Consider the following 14,676-nt stretch of genomic DNA (forward strand, 5'->3'; position numbering starts at 1 on the left):
TTCTCCTTTTTTGTTATTTTTTAATAATTATTTTAAAGAACACCATGACATCAGAGAGATGATATCATAAAAAGCAAATAAATTAGATTTGAGTGAGGGATTGCTGTGCTAAGTCACCAGACTCACTTTTTCCTCCAGATATGAATCAGGACGACTGGAGATGGCTCTGGATATGAGGCAATCAGGGTTAAGTGACCTGCCCAAGGTCACACAGTTAATATGTGTCAAATGTCTGAGACTGAATTTGAACCCAGGCCCTCCTGACTCAGGGGTTGGTGCTCTATCTACTGCACCACCTAGCTGCCTCATTATCAGAAGATAATGAGTTCCCAGTCCTTGAAATATTCAAGTAAAAAATGTTCAAGTAAAGTAAAAGGTACTCCTGTGAATATGGAACAAAGGAGTTGGGCTTTAGGCAAGGGTTGGATTAGAGGATTTTTAAGATTCTTTCCAGCCTCTTAGACTGTAATAGACTATTTGTCCATTTGTTAATTGCAGGGTTATTCTGATCAGGAGCAAGTCATCAGAGGGTTTTCTATTGTTCATGGAAAATGGTCTTCTGATCTTAGTTGACCCATAATATGTTAGGAAAAATCCAATCCAACAAAAGATCATTGTGGTTTCTCCTTTCTTTTGCTGACAGAATCAAACTCTACTTGACCCTTCTTCCCTTCCCCCCCTTTTGTGAAAGGGTTGAATCAAAAAGTGAGTCTTTGGTGCCAGTAATTCCTTTAGAATCATTTATTCACTATCAGCAAATAAGAAAATTACTTAAAAGCGCCAGCTTTACATGTAGGTGAAATATGTGGTTGCCTATGGGGAGATTTCTACACAGATTAAAAACTGACTTTTTGTTCTTTGTAGAGCCACAATTAAGGGAGGGCAAAGAAGGGTTTTGCCCCAAGGCACTAGAATTAAAGCTGAAAGTACTTGTCCTCCTTCAGAAGAAGACCCAACAGTCTCCCCAGCAACCATCCTGCAGGTGTGCTCCTCCCAACCTGAACCATTGCTCCCCTCCCTGTTCAGGGTCTTCCCCAGAAATGACCTCAAAGGATTCCAGAGTCTCTCTGTACCCACTGACCAGTGTCCTGGCTTACAGGGATATTTCCCATTCCTTGTCTAAGGCATCATTTATTCTCCAGGAACAAAAATCAAGTTACATGTCTGTCTGCTTCTTTGTATGATAAAAATAATGGCTTATGAGTCTGTGAGGCTTTCTGGTTTATAAAATGCTTTTCTCACAATAATCTTGAATAATAGGCAGTACAAGTATATTTTTCTTGTGCCCATTTTACAGAAGAAGAAGCTCAGGGAAAGTGATTTGATTCTGGTCACATAGCTAGTAAATTTAAGAGTCAAAATTAAAAAGCAGTGCTTAGAATATGACCTTGCCTAAAGGAAACAATTAAAAAATATTTGTTGAGTGAATAAATGCAGATTTTTCATAGCAGTTTTGTACTCAAAAGAATACTATCCCCTTCTTGTCTTTCCTAAAATCACAGAATCTCAAAGGTGGAAGGGATCTCAGAGGGAATCTAGTCCAACTTGCACTGTAACAGGAACCCTGTTTATACAACATCCTCAACAAGAGAATGTCAAGGTCCACAAATCTCTCCCCAAAGACTTTCAATGCATGAAGTCTCATCTCTTCAATTAGCACATTTTCCCCTTTATATCAAAATGAAATATTTTTCTTTGAAGTTTCCACCCAATATTTTCTACCCTGGCTCTCAGGGACTAAGGAGAACAAATGTAACCTTTAGTTATGGGCACATTCAAAGAGAACAGGAAAAGAAATCTCTTATATACTTTTCCCCCTTTCTAACCATGTCTTTGGGTGAGCTGTCAATCCATTGAGGACCAACTAGAGATAGTTTTCATCATTTAAAAAAATTTAATTTTAATATGGTTACCAGTTAACCTAATGCTGATTGGCAATTCACCTCCCTAGTGAACAATGGATATAGGAACTCTTCCTCAGCACTAATCAGTACAAGAAGATCCAAGATAATAGGGGATAACAGAAACAGAATGCTATTGCTTCAGAATGCCAAAACATCACATCACTGATCCTAGGTGGGCTGAGATCTGAGTTTTAGTTAGGAGGCCACTAGCTGATGTGGTGGATAGAGAGCTGGGATCCGGAAGTCCTGAATTAAAATCTGCCTTCAGATAGTTCCTAGCTATGGTTACTCTGAGGAAGCCACTTAACCTGTTGTCTCCATTTCCTCAATTGTAAAATTAGCATAAACAGTACCTGCCTCCCAGTATTGTTTTGAGGATAAAAATGAGATAATATATAATTGTAAAGTGTTTAACATGGTGCCTAGCACAAGTATAAAGATGTTAGAATGTGATAACAGCAGCAGACAAAGCAGCAGTGACAGTAGTAGTCTTGGTAGTGGGGGTGGTGATGTGGTAGAAGAGGTGTGGTGATGGTATTGTGGTGGTAGAAAGGTAGTGGAGGTGGTGTGGTGATGGTGGTGGTAGTGGTAGTGGTGGGGGCAGTGGTGATGGTGGAGGTGGTGATGGTAGAAGAGGTGTAGTGATGGTATTGTGGTAATGGAAAGATGGTGGTGGTGGTGGTGGTGGTGGTGGTGGTGGTGGTAGTGGTAGAAGAGGTGTAGTGATGGTACTATGGTAGTGGAAAAATGGTGGAGGTGGTGTGGTGGTGGTGGTATGGTAGTGCTAGTGCTGGTGCTAGTACTGGTGGTACTGATAATATTCCTTCCCCTTTACAACTTCTGACAATTCTGTACCTTAACAGATCTTTGCCCTGGTCAGATCTGTTACCTCCTATAATTAACTTATACTGAAAGTTGTCTTCAATATCACTTCACCTCCACCATATTGAAAACTTCAAGGGAAGAAATAGTGTTTTTTTTTGTTTTTAGGTTTTTGCAAGGCAAATGGGGTTAAGTGGCTTGCCCAAGGCTACACAGCTAGGTAATTATTAAGTGTCTGAGACTGGATTTGAACCCAGGTACTCCTGACTCCAGGGCTGGTGCTTTATCCACTACGCCACCTAGCCGCCCCAGAAATAGTGTTTTCAAAAAGCTGAATAAAAACATTAGGAAGGAGAGAGAAATGTTTGTCTTTAGAAAATCTTAAACATATTTTGGTAAAAGAAAAAGAGTTTCTCCAAGTGTCAATTGCCTTTAATTAGGCTATCACACACTTAGTATTGAATTCAGAGCTAGGCAGGCCCTTTGGACATAAAACAAAAGATGTCAAAGCTGAGTGGTATGCTCAAAAGGGAACTTAGAGGCAGAGTGTGGGAGCCTGAAGGAACCTTAGAATATGAAACATCAGCCATCAGACTTAGAGGCAGGCTTAAAGAATATCTAGTTCAATTCCCTCACTATAGAGTGAGAAATTGAGGCCAAGAGCAGGAATTTTATGTGTTTGAGATCACAGCTGGATGGTAGCAGAAATAGAACTAGAATTGGGGTCTCTTGGCTCCTTATCTAGGACTCTCCCTAGAAGAATAGGATTTAGTGCTAGAAGAGATTTTCTGAACTTCTTGTTTTTACATATGGAGAAATGGAGATGGGGAGAGCTCAAGTGACCATTAGGACATATAAGTAATAAGATAACAAAGCTAGTATTGAACTTTAAGTCCTTTCCTAGACCAGGCTGGATGAATATCTTGGAGCATTCTTACCCTCCAAAAGTGTAAATTTACTTCTTTGTTTTACAGTTCAGAAATAATTTGGATCAGCTCCTAGTTGCTCTGGTTGAAGGAGGGGTGAAGGGGGAATGTTTTATTAAGCCCAACTCAAAATGATGAATGAAAAAGAAAAATTGCAGTAAATCACCCAGTGGTTTCTTTGAAATAGCCTTTAAATCAGCAAGAATTTTAAGCACACTAACCATTCTTTATGAGTGAAACTCCACAGGTCGCTTCTTCTGGGAATCAGTGGGACTCTGGTAATGAATAGCCAGGGTAACTAGCAAATCCTTTTAAATGAACGGGCATTGTGTTTGGCATTTCTGCTCTCAACTTTATAAGTTTGGGGCTGATGAAAGAAAAATGAAACATTAGCCTAGAACACAAATCAGAGCTCCCAACAGCATTTCTTTGGGATCATTCAAACACTATGCAACTTGAAAGAAACCAGACGCTGCCATGGGTCTTTAAGCGCTTAAGAGGCCAATTTAAAAGAGAGGGGAAATTTCACCTTCCTTTTAGACATGCACATGAAAGCAGTATGTCCAATAAAATGGTAACCTGAGAACAACTGAAAAGTTCATACTGGAAGATTTCTCCCGGGAAATATGGAGTAGGTATGACCTGGGAATCAGGAGATCTGATTCTCACTAATTCCCTATGCACATTATTCAAGTTACTTCCTTTCTGAGGACCTCACTTTCCTCATCAATAAATTGGCAGTTTAGTTCAATTCAAATGTGTATCAGTCAGACAGACATTTATCAATTGCTTACTATTGCCAAAAATTATGCTATGGCTATAGAAAAACAAAAATGATCTAGTCCCTGCCCTCAAGGACATTATATTCTTCTCTCAGTCAGGTTACCATCAATCCTTTGAGGCTTTGAGACTCCATAATTATTTAAATTCTAAGATCTAAAAATTTCTAAATTACTAAAATTCTCAAAGTTAAAAAGAATTTCACAAATAATCTATTGCAACCCCCTATGTGAATGAATATTTCTTAATAACATTCCATGCTGAAAGTGTTTAGAAACATGAATTTTCCCCTTAGGACTGTTTTAGCTGCATCTTAAAAGTTTTGGCATGTTGCTTATGGATAATACATGATATATTTGATTTTGTTGCTTTTCCTATTTGATAGTGAGGTTTTTATTTTCTAGTTCATGGTAAATTTTTCTGAAGGTGCCATGCACCGGTAAGAAATATATTTATTCCTTTCTTTTCTGTTCAATAGTCATCAGAAATCCAGCATAGCTTACTTTTCTAAAATTCTATTTTTTCTTGTTTATCTTTTTGTTAAATTTGTTTAGGTCTGAAACCTGTACATTGATGTCACTCAATATTATAGTTTTACTATTCTCCCTGCAATTTGACTAACTTTTCCTTTAAGAATTTAGATACTATTCTATTCAGTATAAATGTATTGGGTATTATATTGGCTCATCATTTATGGTTCCCTTGAGTATAATGTAGTTTTCCTGTTTATCTTTTAGTCGTATCTCTTTTTATTGTCACTTTTCCTAGGATCATGATTGCTATCCTGCTTTTTTAAGTTCATCTTAAAGAGATTTTGTTCCAGTACCTTATTTTGATTCTATGTGAATCATTGTTTTAATTGTTAATTTTTATTTATAAGCAGTATGTAATAATATTGATAGCTGGTGAATACTCTGAGGTTTGCAAATCACTTTGCAAATATTATCTCACTTTAATCCTCATATTAATCCAGGGAGGTAGCTGTAAACATTATCTTTGTTTTACAGATGAGGAAACTGAAGAAAACAAAGATTGAGCAACTCACCTAGTCATATAGTTAGTAAATATCTGGGATCTGAATACAAGTCTAGCACTCTATCCACTGTACCATATTCTTAGATTCTATTTTCTAATATATTCTGCTACCCTTTTCCATCTTATGAGTGAATTCATCTCATTCACTTCATAGCTATGATTATTATTTGGGTATTTCTCTCTATAATATCCTCTTGTACTTTTTGCTCTTTTACTCCCATATCTTTACCAAAAAAGATGATAAAAGAGGAGTGCACCTAACACTAGCAAACTACAATTGAAGTAATCCATTTCTATTCTATTAACCCTTTTTTATTCCCCTTGGTGCACCCCACCTTATAGATCTTAATCTTTCTTTCCTTTTAGTCACCCTTTCATGCTTCATCCTTTGACTTTGTAGTTTGTTTTGCTTATAACTAATCCCTTACCAATCCTACCCCCTCCCAAAACTCTTTCTCCTCTCTCTCTCTCTCTCTCTCTCTCTCTCTCTCTCTCTCTCTCTCTCTCTCTCTCTCTCCCTCCCTCCCAACATATTTCCCTATTAAATTTAAATATTTCTCCACAAAATTGTGTTCAATCCCCGGTTCAGATGAGTGAGATTCATGTGATGCCTGATCTTTTCATCTCTTCTTACATGTTTATATATGTAACCAGAGCCTCAAAGCCATTTTACATGGGACTCTCATTTGTGGAGATTAATTATTCAATGCTTTGTAAGTTCCTGAGGGGCAGAATTTAGAACTTAGAAGAAAAATACTGAGCTTCTAGCCTTCTGGTTCAAGAGAGAAGACACAGTTATATAGGCTCTTTTCAAGTCCCCCAAGGGAGAGAAAGACTTTGTTAAGAAACTGACTTTTTGAAGCACCACCACCTTGATCATGTCTCTTTCTATCCTCAATTTAATATACTGGAGACTTAAGGGAATTTTTCTTAGGTGAAATCTGGGATTCTCTTTCTCTCTTTCTTTCTCTTTTTTGGTTGAGTTCAATCAAGGGAATTGAAGTGAGTCTAGAACTGTCTTCTTTCTTGAACTGATAGTCAGAAACCTAAGGTTTCTCTTCTCCCAAGTTTTTGCCAAACTTTGCTCTTCATACAGGCATGAATCATTGACTCCAGCAATGAGGAGATGTTCTTGAAAATGGTCTTTGAGGAGTTGGTTGCATTTATTCTTCAACTTGAGTACTTCCATTATGTGAAACAGCAAGATTCTAGCCTTGCCTTTTCTTCCCTTATATATTCCCCATTCCTTCCTTCCTCCTCTTTAAATTGGAACAAAACCATTTTTAGTCCCACTGTTTGTCTTATATAACTTCCTCAGAGTTTGTGTGTGTGTGTGTGTGTGTGTGTGTGTGTGTGTGTTTCTGTCTGTCTGTCTCTTTCTCTCTCAGAGTAGAACCTTTGTTTTCCTTTTATCAGAATCTCTATCAGAATATAAGCTCTTCATCACTGTAAAACTCAGAGGTTGGCAAACTACAGTCAAGGAACCAAATATATATTTTTTTTAATGGCTCACTAAGCTAAGAATAGTTTGTGGGTTTTTTTGTTTGTTTGTGTGTATTTATATTTGTAAATTCTCACTGGCCATTCAAAATAAGGCAACAGCTGGATTTGTTCTGTGGGTCATAGTTTGCTAACCCTGCTATAGCAGTCTCCAAATGCTCAAATATATTTACCTTTTTAATTTCCTCTTGACTCCCATTCTTGCATTTCAAAGCTTCTTCTTAGTTCTGGGCTTTTCATCAGGAATGTTTGAAAGTTCTCTATTCTGTTTGAATTCCATTTTTCCCCTGCAGGATTATATTCAATTTTACACAATAAGTTATTCTTGGTGGTAAGCCTTTATCTTTTCCCTTTGAGAATATTGTAAGATTTCCTCGTTTTTATAATGCTAACTGCCAAATATTGTGGGATTATTACTTGAACTCTCTTCTAGTACTTGTTATATTTCTTCTTTGGTCTAGAAACTCTGGAATTTTGCTAAGACATTTCTGGGAGTTTTCATCTTGAGGTTTCTTTTAGAAGGTAACCAATGATTTCTTTCCAATTTGTCTTCTAATTCTAATACCTTTTGGCAATTTTGTTTTATTTTTTGTTACAATACAGCATCCAAGTTTTGGAGAGAAAGGAAAGGTTATGATTTCTAAGTGGTTTAAATAGGTTTTACATTTCTTCTCCCTGTCCTGTTATTTTTTCTAGTACATACAATTTATTCTCATCATTTGTTCAATAAAGTTGCCATGAACACGGAATTAGCAAATAATGAATCCTTTCTCCCAGCGAGGGAAATGGGGTTAGGTTCTTGCTAGTCTCTGGTCACATTTACTTATGCACTTTCTGGACTGGTGGGACAGATCCACTAATTTCCTTTTCCTTTTTTGGATGTATCATATTGCTGATTCATTAGCTTTGAACTCATGGCTAACTGCACTATAACTCATGTCTGAATGAAGCTTATCTCAAACATTTATTTTCTCCATAGGGAACATGACAACCTTCTGACTTTAGAAACAGACAGCACTTTAGTACTATAGTTAGGGACCATTTTAAAAGCGAAATCAGCAACAGAAAGCATACAACTGTGGGGAAATGTGACACCAAATAGATCACAAATCGGCCATTTCTTTAAAGTATGAGATAAATAAGAAGGCAGTGAGTCACCCTGTTCTATGGCAGTTAGGAATATGCCCATTGGGCAACTCAGATTTTTGTGGTTTTGAGCATGTCCATGAATGACCATGAACACACTGTGAGCACTGGTTTGGAATTACAAATAAATTTCAGCAGGTAGGTGAATTTGCAAGTATGGAATCTGTAAATAATGGCATTTATTCTATGTTATATATATTCTTCAAATTTTTTAATTTTATGGCTTTCTAAAATATTTTTTGTTGACCTAAGGAGTCATTCCTTTTTGTTTGGCCCATTCTAATTTACAGAGAATGTTATAAAATAAGGTTTGTCCTCTTTTGTTCTAAAGGCTTTTAATTCTCTTTCTCCTTTCTTTATTATCCCTCAATTTATTCAATATTACCTTTTGTATCACTTGCTTCATTTCTTTTAGGTAGTCTTATAAAGATGTCATACTTGAGACAATGTAATTCTTTTCTCTGAAGCTCTGTTTAAACTTGTTTGGAATTACTCTCTATTTCTAGGCTTGCCTTTATTTGTTTCTCTTAGTTCATGGTATTTTTTTTTCATTATATGTGGCATTTTCTTATATTATCACCAATTTCTAACCTCAATTTCATTCTCCATATGCTGCCATACTCTTAGATGGTAGGGCAAGTCCTGCTTAGTCTTAGTTATAGCAACTAAGATAATGCCACTTCTTTTTGTTTTAGGTTTGTTGTTTTTTTTTTGCAAGGTAAATGGGGTTAAGTGGTTTCCCCAAGGCCACACAACTAGGTAATTATTAAGTGTCTGAGGTCGGATTTGAACTCAGGTACTCCTGACTCCAGGACTGGTGCTCTATCCACTGCACCACCTAGCTGCCCTAATGCCACTTCTTTTAAAAGAATTCTTAATTTTGCCTCAGTCTCCTGATGGCTGACCTAAATTCTGGATTAGAGTCTTTATCTTCTTTTCCTTGCATAGTTCTAAACTCAGAGTTATCCCTGTCTCTTGCAATACCTATAACAGGCCCCAATCAAATGTTGTCAAATATGCTGTTATAATCTTCTGGAAAGACTCCAGGTGTGGTTTTTCCAGGGTCCTAGTCCTGTCTCTCCTTATGGCACTGACTGTGCCACAGGCTGCCCAGACACAGATCTGATCTTCTCTTCTGCTATGGCTCAAACTGATGCTACCTAGGAGACTCATTGTCGGGGTGCTATCTCACATGTCTGAGGCTATGGCTTAGTGAGGCTCCCTGGGCTGCATAATCAATCAACCAACTAACAAGTATTTATTAAATGATCTCTATATGCCAGAGGCTGTACTAAACAATGGAGATACAATTACAATGAATGAAATAATTCCTAACTGCAAGGAGTGTATATACATTCTAAGAGACGAGAAAACAAAGGTACATAAACACACATGCAGACACATATGGTGTGGGTATGTACATTTACACACACATACATATATACACATATAAAATATTTAGCAAATAAATATTAAAGAAAAACAAAGTAAATACAACTTTTGCAGTTTGAGAGAGATAGAAGGAAATAAGGGGATCAGGAAAGACTATCTATTCAATTCATATATTTTATATAGATAGATATAGATAAATTCAGTATGTATACAATAGTCCTTGAGCATAGTCTTAAAGCAGGGGTGGAGAACATCCATCCTCAGATCTTATTTTGGTTTGGTATTAACATAGCGGTACATGAAATTCAATAACTCTAGGAGCTTATTAGGGGTAAATTAAATTAAATTAATTAGTTATTAAAAAAGAACAAGTTAATTTTTAAATTGATAATTTTGTATGGCCTGGGAAGGATGTTATAAATATCCAAATGGCTTCTAGCAGAAAAAAGTTTCCCCACGCCTGTCTTAAAGGAAGAGAGGGATTCTATAACACCAAGATGATAATGAAACGTATTCTAGGCATGAGGACAGAGGGCTTTGTGTGAGAGGACAAGAGAAAAGGCCAGTCAGACTGAATTAGAGTACATAAAGGGGGCTGGTGTCCAGTGAGGCTGGAAATATAGGCTAAGTTTATGAAGAGTTTTATAAATGAAATAGGATTTCTATTTGATTCTAGAAACAAGGGGAAGCCACTAGAGTATACAAAGTGGGAGGGGGGGAGGGCAGCATGACATGGTTGGATGTGCCCTTAAGCAGTAGTGTGGAGGACTACTGTGAGAGAAGAGAGACTTAAGGCAGGGAGCAACTGTAATAATCTAGGTGAAAGATGAGGAAAGCCTGAATGAAGGTGGTAGCTATGTGAGGGAAGAGAAGAATTTGGAATGGGACAAATATATGGAAGGAGAAATGGCAAAGTTTGACAACCAATGATTGGTTATGTGGGGTGAGGGAGGGTGGAGAAGGAGTCAGGGTAATACCAAGTTTTCAAACCTGGGAGAATTGAAGAATGGTTGTGCCTTTAAAAGAAATGAAGGCTAAAAGAGGAGAGCGCTCTTCAGAACAACCAGTTTGAAATGACTAATAGGCAGCTGGTAACATGGGACTGAAATCAGAGAAAAGACTGGGGCTGGAAGAACATATTTGATATTCATAGACATAGATATGATGATCAAAGGCATGGGAGTGGAGGTTAAGAACAAAGAAAGAAGAGGGAGAATAGGAAGCCTAGGACAGAGCCTCAGAACAGACCCACAGTTTGGGGGCACAAACTGGGAAGGAGAGACAAGAGAATAATCAGGAAAGAAGAGTGTCACAAAAGCCCAGAGAGAAGACATCTAGAAGGTGTTCATCAGTATTAAATTTAACAGTTCAAGAAGAATGAGAACTGAAAAAGACCATTAGACCTATCCATTAAAAGAATATTGGGAATTTTGAAGCAATAGCAGCAGCCAGAGAACAAAGGACTGAAAAATGAGGGAAAGGAGAGCAGAGATAGTTAATGTTAACAGTTTCTCTCTCCCCTTTCCCCCCCACTAGAAATGTAGTTGAGAAAGGAAGAGGAGATATGAAAGAATAGTTTGAGGAGATAGTAGGTATGGTGGAAATGTTTTAGGGATGCGGGAGACATGGAAATGTGTTAAGGCAATAGGAGAGGAACCATTAAGTGGGAAGAGGTTAAAAGATATGAGAAAGAGAAGTAATGAATAAGGCTACCATAGGTACTGGACACTGGTGTGACTTGTTTCCTACCATGTGAGGACCTTATGCCAGCTCTAGTTTAGTCTGCACTTCGAACTTCTGCAATTTTGTGTCATGTAGCATTCAGTAAAGATAAAGAATCAAAGAAACAGAAAGAGAGAAAGAGAGAAGAAAGAAATTTGGTCAGTCCAAGGTCAATTTACTACATCCCATGATGCTTCCCTCCTCTAGGCAGGGGAACCAGCAAATTTATATAGGAACCAATGGGAAAGTAAGGGAAAGTTTAAACCTACAGTGAGATCCTATAAGTCTTTTACAAAGAAGAGAATATCTCACTCCTCTGGAACCTAGAATAATAGTATTTGTGTATATATAGATGGGTGTGGTATTTAAAAAGGTTCAACAGATATCATTTCTGGGTAATTTAATCATTTTATTAATAAAACCAGAATTTTAGTAAAGGGATGGTCATTTGGCCATTTCTCTTAGACCAAGACAGCTCACAGTATATTTATGCCCTTTGAAAAATAGGTGTTCTCCAGGGTGTCAATCAATTCTAATTGATTAATAATTAATGAGAGAATATTATTGGACCTGAACTTTGATTATGTCATTTACTTCTTATGTTAATCCCAGGTTTGGGCAATCTATTCAAAGAATTTATCCCACCCAAACCTAAGTAGAACACCATAGCTACCCCACCTAGATGGGGTCTGGATGAAGGAGAAGGTTAAGGTCATCTTTCAGAGACTGAGGTCTTGAAATGAAAATTTAAGAAGAAAAGAGGGAAATCTTAATCTCCCCAAATCATTGACTATTAATAACCATTTCTCTCATGGGTCTGGTGGTTAAGTGACTGACTGGTGACAGATGCTGCTTCAGTCCACAACTCCTTTCCTATAGTCATCCTACAAAGCATGAACTGAGGGGCATAGCTGATTACAAGGTGGGGTTAGGCTAGGAAGAGGAAGAAGGCAGGGAGGCATAGCTTAGAAAACTATCCAATAAGGCTATAAGTAGATCCTCACTTAAAGATTGGAGCATCCACTGTAATCCATTTTAGCATGTGCTACTGAGGCAGCTGACCTTGGAATTATGAATTCTGAGCACAAATTTTACCTTACAAATTTACTGGCTGTGTAACCCTGAGCAAGTAACTTAAAATATCTCTTAGCCTATGTTTCCTCATCTGTAAAATAGAGGTACGGGATGAAGGGGCATGATAATAGCACAATATCATAAACTTGTACTGAAAATCAAATAACATAATCTGAAAATCCCTTTGCAAATCATATAACAATATTAATATTAGCAATTATTAGTATAATTACTTTGATTAGGGCCTCATTTAGACAGGAGATTTACCAATGACTGAGTGGTAGGCAGTTAGAGAAACTCTTGAGAATGGCTTGTCTGTGCATGGGGGAATTTTTGTGATGTCTCGTACAGAACTAGTCTGCAATGCATTAATATCAATCATTATTTATCTTCTCCTAGAAGATAAAAATGATTATGAAAGGCCATAAAACCTTGGCCAAAGGAAAAATACAATGAAATCTTATATTAATAATGTTTGTCCTTCGTTTCTGAAGATGACCACAACATCAAGTAGGTGATGCTATGACAGGCACGTGAATTGGATTCGAGTGACAGGAATGCTGTACTAGGTCACCAGCCTCACTTTCTCCTCCAGGGCCATCTGGGTCCAGTGGCTAGATCTGAATCAGGATGACTGGAGGTGGCCCTGGATGCAAGACAATCAGAGTTAAGGGACTTGCCTAAGGTCATACAGCTAGTGAGTGCCAAGGGTATAAGGCCAGATTCAAACTCCCATCCTCCTGAATCCAAGGCCAGTGCTCTATCCACTGCACCACCTAGCTGCCCCACAATGAAATCTTAAAGGGAGAGTGATGGGAGGGGAGAAGCTTCAAAATGGAGTTTTTTCTGCTGAACTACCTCTTCCTTTATTCAAAATTGGACTTTTTTCACTCCCTCTCAAATATTGACTTAAATTCTCAGACCATCCAACTGTCTGCTAGTGATGAGTGAATGTAACTGTATTTAAGGTTCCTAACTATTTAAAACTGTTTGTGAAAGTGCTTTGGTTTTGGCACGATGCAAAACCCATAAACACATTCTGTTGAGAACTCTCCTCCTGATCGTTTACATATTTTTTTATTAAAAAAAACATAACAATTTGCCTTCTATTTTTAAGTAATGTTTATGCTTGTTTTCTTCTGAGTTGGCTACAACAAAATGAAAATCTGTCAAAACAGAACAAATAGTGCATATTTACCTTCCTAACAAAGCATAGAACTATCAATTATTGGAGCTGGAAGGGGCCTTAGAATAGAGACGATAGACTGCTTTGAGGTAGCTGGTGGCATAGTAAGCAGAGCACTGGACCTGCAATCAAGAAAATCTGAGTTCAAATAATGCCTCAGTCACTTAATAGCTATGTGATCCTAGGCAACTCATTTAACCTCCCTTTGCTTTAATATCCTCATCTGTAAAACACCCTCTTCCTCCAAAGTTGTTTTGAGGATTAAATGAGATAATAGTTATTAAAAAAAAAGAGCATATAGTAGCCTCTATATAAATGTTTATTCCCTTTCCTTGACCCCCACCCCCTCAGACCTGGAAGTAATCTTTGATTGTAGAATTCATGCAGAAGGTTGAATTGAAGAACCTGATCAACTTGATGAAGTTATGCTCCCTAAATAGGTACTTCCTTTGACCAATGACAAGAAGCATTCATTTAGTACCTACTATACCCACCAAAGTAGTATTCTACAAAGAAGAAAAATAAAACAGATCCTTGCCCTTGGGTAGCTTATATTTGGGGGAATGGGAGGGGAGGAGAAGAAGGGAAGTAATATGTACAGATAAGTAAAAAAACATATTTTAAAAATTTACATTGATAGGAAATTGCATGGGGTGGGGGAGGATTGAATCAGGAAAGGCTTCATGAAGGAGGAGGCATCTGAGGCGAAACTAGGAAGTTACAAGGAGAGCCTGTGTAAAGTCACAAAGGACTGATAGGTCAGTTTGGCTGTAGCATAGGGGATGTGAGAGGAAGCAATGTGAAATGAAAACAGTGTTTTTAAATGCCAGACAAAAGAGTATGTATTTTATTCTAGAGGAATAGAGCCCAGTTGAGACTTCTAAAGCAGATAGAGGAAGAGGAGGAGAGGTGACAGGGTCAGACCTGCATTTTAGGAATAAAATAATCTTATCTGGCATCATGTTAATGAGTTTTTTAAAATATCTGTTCATTTTTTTTATAGAAACCCCATGAAATAGATGCTCCAGGTCTCCATTTTACAGATAAGAAAATTGTGCCTGAAGAAGTTTAAGTGATTTGCCCTTGATCAGACAACTAGGAATTGTCAGAGTTGAAATTGAAACCCACATTTTCCTGACTTCAAATTCAGCGTTCTACCCATCAAATCATACTGAATCTTTCCCATCAC

The 14,676-nt window shown here is 37.5% G+C and overlaps 1 long non-coding RNA gene across 4 annotated transcripts in view; it reads right to left on the reverse strand.

Annotated features, from left to right (window-relative positions):
* Positions 1-3,875: 3,875 nt before the first annotated feature.
* The window catches only part of LOC141515793 (uncharacterized), a 160,196-nt gene continuing 149,395 nt past the window's right edge, over positions 3,876-14,676 (reverse strand). For all 4 annotated transcript variants that reach the window (XR_012476550.1, XR_012476544.1, XR_012476536.1 and 1 more), the window contains exons 4-5: positions 7,141-7,254; positions 3,876-4,019 (exon numbers count right to left, since the gene is read on the reverse strand). This is a non-coding gene — a long non-coding RNA (uncharacterized LOC141515793). The remainder of the gene's footprint in view (positions 4,020-7,140; positions 7,255-14,676) is intronic.

This window comes from Macrotis lagotis, chromosome 1 (genome assembly GCF_037893015.1).
Source record: "Macrotis lagotis isolate mMagLag1 chromosome 1, bilby.v1.9.chrom.fasta, whole genome shotgun sequence".
Lineage (NCBI taxonomy): Eukaryota > Metazoa > Chordata > Mammalia > Peramelemorphia > Peramelidae > Macrotis > Macrotis lagotis.